This window comes from Mirounga leonina, unplaced genomic scaffold (genome assembly GCF_011800145.1).
Source record: "Mirounga leonina isolate KUSES-001 unplaced genomic scaffold, KU_Mleo_1.0 Mir_93, whole genome shotgun sequence".
In the NCBI taxonomy this organism is placed as follows: Eukaryota; Metazoa; Chordata; class Mammalia; order Carnivora; family Phocidae; genus Mirounga; species Mirounga leonina.
The window spans coordinates 10122323-10131388 of NW_023270854.1; the positions used below are offsets into that span (position 1 = coordinate 10122323).

The following is a 9066-nucleotide window of genomic DNA, read 5'->3' on the forward strand; positions in this document are numbered from 1 at the left end:
GTCAGGTAAGCTTCTGACTTCAGCTCAGGTCATGATCTCAGGGTCCTGGGATCCAGCCCCAAGTCAGGCTCCCTGCTCCGCAGAGTCTGCTTATCCCTCTCCCTCTGCCCCTCCCCCCACTTGTGCACACATGCACACACTCTCTCTCTCAAATAAATAAAATCTTTTAAAAAAGTTATCTGTATTACATGAAGATCAAAGTCAGTCATCCATACTAGAGCTTTTATACACATACACCCAATATGTGCATATACATATACAGAGAGAGAGGAGAAAGAGAGAGGGAGAGGTGTAGATGCATGACACACAAACATATATAAAAGTATATGAAATAGTCATTACTTTCAAATCAGTGCAGCATATTCTGCTTGCATATATTCTTTAGAAAATAAATGCACAAAATTTGTTAATTTTATTACTTTGCGAGATAAGTGGACCTATCTATAGAACTTACATTTTCTAATAACTTCTTAAACACCATTTCAATTTTTGATTTTCCTCATACAGAGTTTGAGTTTTTGTTCCAACAACATGGCAGAGTAAAAACACTAAAAATAGCAGAGGATGAGGTTTGAGCAGATATCAAGAAAATTTACATTATAGGATTTGCAACTCCAGAAAATCTAAAGAGCAAGTTCTCTGAGAGTGGGTCCTTCAATGCTGAAAGAAGTTGATAAACTAGAATGATTCCAAAACTGAAATCAATTTAATGGTCAATATGTTTTGTTTTGCCTGTCCATTTGTACTTCACATAACACATATTCTTCTAGGCTTGTTGCTTTAAAATTTTGCTTTAAGTGTTTATAGAAAGTCACTCTTTTGCTTAGTAGCAACATGTTAGAAATTTGCTGTGAATGCCATTTACCAGAGTAACACATACCAAGGACAGACGAATATAGGAAATGGACAAATCTTTTAAGAAACCTCTTATTTACACTGAAAATTTTCTGTAGGAAAAAAATAATTTGGTAACTTTTGCATGTAAGACACATGATAGCCCTTAATATGCAATTTCTTATTTCCACAAGACAAAGAACTGGATACAATAATCAATACTCAAATCTTAGTCAAGATAATTTTCCTGGAAAGGATAGCAGCGATTTTTTATAATAGAAATTCAAGCCACCCATTTAACTCATAGGACCAATATCCTCCTTCCATAGAACATTTAGACAGTTTAGCTTTGTTTCAAGATTGTGATTTAAAGAAGAAAGCTTATTTATGTCAAATGGGCCATATGAATAAAGATGTTGTTTATACATAGAGACAAAGGTACTTGAAAAAAACAGAATTTACAAAAGCATGCTATTATTGATTAATGTACAAGGAAATTAAAACAGAAACAAAATGGTATTGCAAATATTTAATTTCTGACATATAAAAATGTTTTCATTTACCAAACTTAAGAACTAATGAGGTGTCACCAAAGCAATATTTGTGATGCATTTTGCAGAAAAATTCAGTAAACAGAAAACATTTATCAGGTTGAGGCTAAAAAGGACTGACAGACAAGAATGTGCTAGCCAGAAGCTAAAGAATGATTTTAACAATTACATGTTAAGAAAGAAGAAATAGGTTTCCTAATCTGTTTCCAAATGTCTTCATATCATATCATAACTTACCATTCATCAAGTAGAGATTAATTCCTGTAGCTTCTCAGAGAAAAGACTGCCTATGGTCTTTGATTGGGCTCCCAATCACAAACATGAACTGTCAATTTGCCTCACATCTCTACTTTTTTGTTTGTAAAATACTATGGTAGGTAATTACAAAACAAATATACATTTAGAGTGGCAGCCCTGAATATTGCTTATTTTCATGACATATGCCCTTATATTGCTAAGGTCAGGAACGCTGAACTGCTAAAATATTTGTCAGGTTTGGAATTTCAAACTAGAGGACATTTTACATTTTTAAGATTACCTCTAGAAATCCACAGAAAAGATTAATGGATAGTGATTAACTTCCTATTATAAGGGTCAGTATTTTCAATTTTGTAAATGGAATTCAAGAGTTATTTTTAAAATCATATGAGTTACATTTTTAATGTGTTTGGCTTTCTCTACTCTTCTAAAGAAAATTATTCATGTGATTTATAGCTGTAAATATCATCTTATCAATGTTTTCATGGTTAATAGTCACAGAAATGAAATGACTTATTTTCTACACGACCCGAACACTAATTACATAGTGAATACTTTAGGGAAATATGCATGTTAATAGACATATTTAATTGATTACTGGAAGAATTTTCTATTATCTTATATATGCTCAGAAACTGTACTCAAGAGAAAAGGCTATCAACAGCTACTAACTACATCACAGTATTGGGAGTTATTTTTTTTAATAAAATAAGTTATATCCTATATTGAGATAACAAATCTCTGTTGAAAATTATATGATACATATAGACATTCTTTTAAAAAGCAAAGTATTTACAAATTAAATATATGAGAGAACAATAACAAGAAAAAATTATTTTTCTATAAAGTAAACAATGGAAATATTTGTGGTTTCTAGACACTTTTGAAGAGGTGCCTTTTTATAAGAACACTATTGCAAATAAATTACAAATTACAAACTATCAAAATGAATTGTATATTGTCATCATAAGCACTTATCTCCTGTTTGCCTTTGTTTTTTCCTAATCTATCAGTAGTGTTAGATATTTCTTCTAAATTTCCCATAAAACATCTTCCAGATTCATGTTTTGGTGTATAGTTTCAATCTTTCAAATCACTGAAATGCTATACATAATACATTTTGAAAATATGTCTTATAAACACCGTAGCTACTGCTACCATAACAATTTGTCACCAAATACGTGCAGATTTGACTGAGTTGTATTTATAAATAAATTACCACAAACTCAGTGGTTTAAACAATGTAACTTTATTATCTTACAGTTCTGGGGGTCAGAAGTTCAGTGTGGGTCTCACTGGGTTAAAATCAAGATGTTGGCAGAGCTGAATTTCTTTCCAAGTCAGAGGAGAATCCATTTCCTTGTCATTTCCTGTTTCTAGAGGTTGCTAGCCTTCCTCCATTTGTGGCTTCTTTCTTCCATCTTCAACACCAATCCTTTTCTGTCTTCTCTCTGGTTCTCTCCTGCCTCTTCCCCACTTCTAAGGATCCTTGCAATTACAGTAGGTTCACCCAGATCATCCAGGATAATGTTCCTATTTAAAGGTCAGCTATTCATAATCCTAACTCCATCTGCTACCTTAATTCTCTTGCTGCATAACCTAACATACTCCTAGGTCCTAGAGGTTTAAAATTGGACATCTTTGGGGTGGCCATTATTTTGCCCAGCACATAATACAATGTTTGGTTATAATGAGTTTTCATAGTTTCATCCCTCTACCAACTAATTCCCATTTTTTTTAATTAATATATCCTGGGCCAGCTTCTATAAAGTTTAAATAAAAGCGACCTTCGAAATAGAAAATAATTAATAGAATAATATAATATTATTAACAATAGAAAATAATAGTAAAGGTATAAACAAGTACTAATTTTCAGATGATCTGATCACAGATCAAATAATATAATCCAAATTTTGTAAAAGGAGCATTTGAATTATCAAAATCTGACCTTTAAGATTGACAAAGTTTTATGTTGGGGCCACAGGATTAAGTAGTGTATATTCTCTAAATACATGTAAAATATTACACTACTGTGTTTAGTAGTTTTCTGTATGTTTTAAAAAATATGCAAACTGGGGCACCTGGGTAGCTCAGTCAGTTGAGTGACCAACTCTTGATTTTGACTCAGGTCTTGATCCCAGGGTCATGGGATCTAGTCCCCTGTCAGGCATGCACTCAGCACAGAGTCTGCTTGTCCCTCTCACTCCCCCTCTACCCTCCCCCCTCAAATAAATAAATAAATAAATATATATATCTTTAAAAAATACGTAAACCTCATATTGGTGTGGAATAAGGATTGCCATATATGAGTTACTAATGGTATGGTGTCTACCTAATATCATTTTATTTCAGTAATTATCCAATTAAATAAAGTATATGTACTTAAATCAATTACTCCTGAGTTCTAGTAGAAGGCATGGTTAGTATAATGTTTGTTTGTTTGTTTGTTTTTAAATAAAGATATTCTCTCTCAGAACAGGTAGCCTATGGTTCGGTTGCAGATTTGATTAATTCATGGCTCAGCATCATCGTCAAGATCCAGGTTCCATGGATAGAAGCCCGTATCACAGGATGGCAATAACAGCATTAGGCATCACCTCTCCATGCACCAACATCCTGAGTCTGTTCCTTAAATGTTTTTCCTATATATGCCTAGAATAATAAATATTTGTCCTGTAAGACTAAGGATGGGGTCAACCTTTCCCAAGACACAGAACATGTAGGAGAGCACATAAACATAAACATAAGCAATGTTTTGGTTTTGTCAATGAGGAAGAAGGAAGGGGATGCCTTTGAGGGGGCAGGCAGTAGAGTCTGTGACAACCATGGGATAGTGCGAACCAGGAAAATATACTCATGTTTTAGTTTCAACAGTTGTTTGACACTTGTTTATGCTTTGAGATTGTCCTTTATAACATATCTAAGTTCATTGTTTTAAGTTTCATTGAACTTAATTAATTATTGTGATTATATGACCTGCATAGCATGGTGTTTTCTCAAGAAAAAAAAAAAGTCACAAAATAGTAGAACAGAAACAGGAGCATATTGACTTTTGATCTTGTAATATTAGGCTTATACACTTCAAAACAAATGGACTATTGGCAAAACATCTGATTACTTGGATATGGCTTTGACTAAGGCTGAGTGTTGAAAAATAAAGTAAAGGAATATGTTACAATTTTCCTGGTAATCCTTTCAAGCTAAAGGCAACTGGATGTCTTTGGGCTCTTGAATTATCCAGACTATTAGTGTACGCCTCTTGAAGTCACTATTATGCCCTCTATATAGGCATATGTATTTATGCTTAAACACATGCTTAATACATACAAACACTGAATAGGAGAACAAAACAACCTCCAAATATTCTCATGAACCTAGTAATTTTTAAAGTAAATTATCACATCGAATATATTTCTTATATTTGAAAGAAAGAAAACCAACACATAACTTCCAAAACCAGCCCCTGTAAGCACTTTCAAGCTGAGCACAGTCATGAGATGATCTGTAAAATCTAGAGGCTGGAGCAGCTTAGACTGGACAGGACAGAAGGGACTTGGGGCCACCCTCTATGTGAAGTTTCCATGATTTAGGCCCACAGGTGAGGCCTCAGACAGTCTTCCACTGGCTCCTATACCACAGAATCAGAAGCTAAACCAACTGGTTTGTATTCAATCACGCAGACAAATTCAGAAACGTATTTTGATTTAATTAAAATAAAATAAATGTCAGTAAAATGTTAATTCCCTAATTAAACATGGTAATTAAGCAACTAAAATACTGTTTTAATGTAAATAAAACAGTGTGCAGTTCTAGAACTTATGCACATTAATTCATGTAATTCTATAAACCATTCTGAGAGGCATTTACACTAGAGGAAACAGATTTGATGCATCTTGCCCAATGTCACACATCAACTGAGTTTCAGAGGATGAAAATGGTCCTAGGTGGTTTGGATCTTGAGTCCATGTCCCAGAACATCACGTTTTCATCTGGCTTCTCAGATTCTGCTTTTGCAATAATTTCTGGGAGTCTTGAGTCCCTAGCACCACAATGTAAACATAATTGTCAGCTACTGTCTTTGTGAGAGAAAAAGCTGTCAGGTTACATCCCTTAAGATGTAGAAGCCATGAGAGGACTTAGGGGATGGATAACTGACAGACGAATTAAAAAAAATAAATAAATTCAGGGCGTCTGGGTGGCTCAGTCATTAGGTGTCTGCCTTCAGCTCAGGTCATGGCCCCAGGGTCCTGGGATCAAACCCCACTCCCCCTGCTTGCGTTTCCTCTCTCGCTGTGTCTCTGTCAAATAAATAAATAAAATCTTAAAAAAAATAATAAATTAAATGATAGTGTTTTAAAAATATGGTTTAGGGACTATCTGTTTCAGAATGTCCAAGGATACTTACTAAAAACCAGAATACTGAACTCTACCCAAGATCGATTGAATTTATTGAAATCTCCAGTGCATTCAAGTCCACACAAACTTTGAGAATCACCGCTATATTTACATTGCTGATTTGCCTATGGCTGATTCTGTGAACAAATTCAGTGAATTGTGACATCAGTTCCACTTCATCTGAGAGCCGTAAGATTAACAACAAAATTACTTCAATCAGTTTTGGGGGAAAAATTGCCAGACACCATTGCTACCTTAAGTTACCGGTTTCTCCCCAAGGGGACAGATATCCCAATGCTTGCTGTCATTCTCTTCATTTCTAGAGCACAAATCAGATTACTGAAGGAAAAAAAAAAAAAAAAGTAATCTGGGAAAGCAGAGTGATTAGATGAATTGTATGGGCAAGCATTTTTTCAGATATATATTAAATGTATTTTCAAGTACATGGAGAGGGATAAAGAAATCTGAATAGGACTTATAAACATGAATATGTAAAACTGTGAAAGGGAATTTTAAAATACTATGTCTATTATTCTAAACAATATGATTTAATTTTGTACCTATATCTAATATCCATTTATACACAAATCAAACATGTCACTTATTATTTTATTTCTAAAATATTTTATAAGAATGTCTGCTATGAACTGTACTATATCAATTAGATGTTTTTGTTTTTTGTTTTTTTTTCAAGTGGCACTTAATATAGAGCTAGTATTTGTCTTTAAGAAAATCCCTCACCAAAACATTACAACAATAACTATGTGTCAAATAAATTAAAATCATACTGGACTAGTAGGTAGAGATTTTTAAGTACTGATGAGGGTATGCTTAGGGTCATTCTCACCACTATTCTGTATCTTTTTAAATAAAAAATATATTTGAAATATTTGCTGAGGTTATTTTCAGTATATAAACTCACTCAAAATTTTGTGATTGTGGTTGTTGCTTAATAATAGAAAAATGCGGGTGCCTGGGTGGCTCAGTTGGTGGCGACTGCCTTCGGCTCAGGTCATGATCCTGGAGTCCTGGGATCGAGTCCCACATCAGGATCCCTGCTCAGCAGGGAGCCTGCTTCTCCCTCTGACCCTCCCCCCTCTCATGTGCTCTCTCTCTCTCTCTCATTCTCTCTCTCTCAAATAAATAAATAAAATCTTAAAAAAAAAAAATAATAGAAAAATGCTTATAATTCCCTGAACATTATATAGAACAGCAACATGGAAAAAACTGCATTCTAAATCTTTTGAAATGAAATAGCTAAGGAAAATATAGCACAATTATTCATTCAGAAGATGAGATGAGTGGAGGTAAACAACACTGAATGAACATATAAAAAGAGCAGATATCAATCCTGGTTCAACCCCATAGTGTTGATGGGATTTTATTCTTTGAGGGCCAGGTTTTTTCTTGTACTAGTCTACATGACTTCTAAATTCACATTTATTATTTTTCCATGGTTCAGTGTTACTATGGTAAAAAAAAAATAAAATAAAATAGTAGTAATTTAAGTATGCAGGATGTATTTATTATTCAATCACTAGATGGCAGTAAATGTGCAACTCTGAGGTGACTCCAGTCTTCTGCATACTCAAGGAGAGCTCAAAGCGCAGGCAAGACTATCACTGTTTGACAGCTTGCCTTCAAAGGTTAGCTAGAGGAGAATATATCCTATCATAAGAAATCACTACAGAGTGTAAGAAGAATAAAATGTCATAGCTCAATAATATAGTAAGAAATATCTTCAAATAGTAATTTAAAATACTTTATCTGAGGTAAACAGTTTCTACCTTCCCATTTAAAACTGCAAAGAAGGAATAAATAAAAGCTGTGGATCTGGACTTGTAAAAAAGGGATCAAAAAGCATGTATCTTGCCACACACATCATATGTTTCTGCTCAATCCATAGTAAATTATAAAATATGTGTGCATGTGTGTATATATGGCAGGAAATATCAAGAATGGTATATCCATTTATCAAGTAAAATTGAATTATCTCATTGAGAGTAATGGTACAAGGAATCCCATTCCATTACTTTTAATCTGATTGTGTCTATATATTCCATACCAATATATTCTTCATAAATACCAAGCTTCCCAGCATATTCACATAAAGAATCAGAAAAGGAAATGAGAGTCCTGTTAAATGACTATCTAATCCCATTTCTTGTAAATTCTGCTTGTCATCAGCCATTTACCACTTATCCCATAACTATATTACTTCAATAATATTGTCATGATAATTTTGTCCCTCTGTCAATATAAAGTACATCTGGCAGAAGGGTGATAATTTGTCATTATTTGTAAATTTCCAAAGTGCAATAAATTTTAAAATAATTTTGAAGTACCTATGTATGTTATTTAAAAAAATAGACATCGATAGATTAGATAGATAGACAGACACTTCTAAATCTCTTTTATTGCTCTGGGGTCGATACATATCACACACCGCTTGAGCATTATCGACAATGGTAGTTTTCAAACAGTAAACTGCATTCTTCACAGGAACTGTGTGTTTGTCTACAATTTTTGGCAAGCCAAATATGTACAGAAAAGAGGTCACAGTGACAGAGACTCCACTAAGCAGCATATTTCGCTTGAAGAGACTGGTTATATAAAGTTCTCTGTCATTTATATAGCAATAGGAGGAGGGAACATTTTACATTTGCTAATTTTGAGCCTTACTTCAACTGACAAACCTTTGTACAGGAAAGAATCAAACTGAATGACTCATTCACAAAAATTCTGACATGATTAACAAAATTGTTTTTTTTTTTTCCTTCTAATCAGAAATAAATAATTCCCCTCCAATGTTAATCCCTATGATCTCAGTGGGTTGGAAAGATGTTTTGAGGCACTATTACAATCGCCTGGTGAGCTTTTTCAAAATGTCCAGCCCTTATTCCTCAAAATACTTTCAAAGCTTCCTGAGTGGGAAAGTAGAGGAGGAAAAACAAAGGATAGTGAAACATGTAGGGCTTTCCCATTCAAGCTGGCTGAAATCACTGCTCTTCCTCTAATTTAGTGATTT

General features: G+C 33.8%; 1 pseudogene; it reads right to left on the reverse strand.

Annotated features, from left to right (window-relative positions):
* The window catches only part of LOC118004715, a 65191-nt pseudogene extending 56566 nt beyond the window's left edge, over positions 1-8625 (reverse strand).
* Positions 8626-9066: the final 441 nt, after the last annotated feature.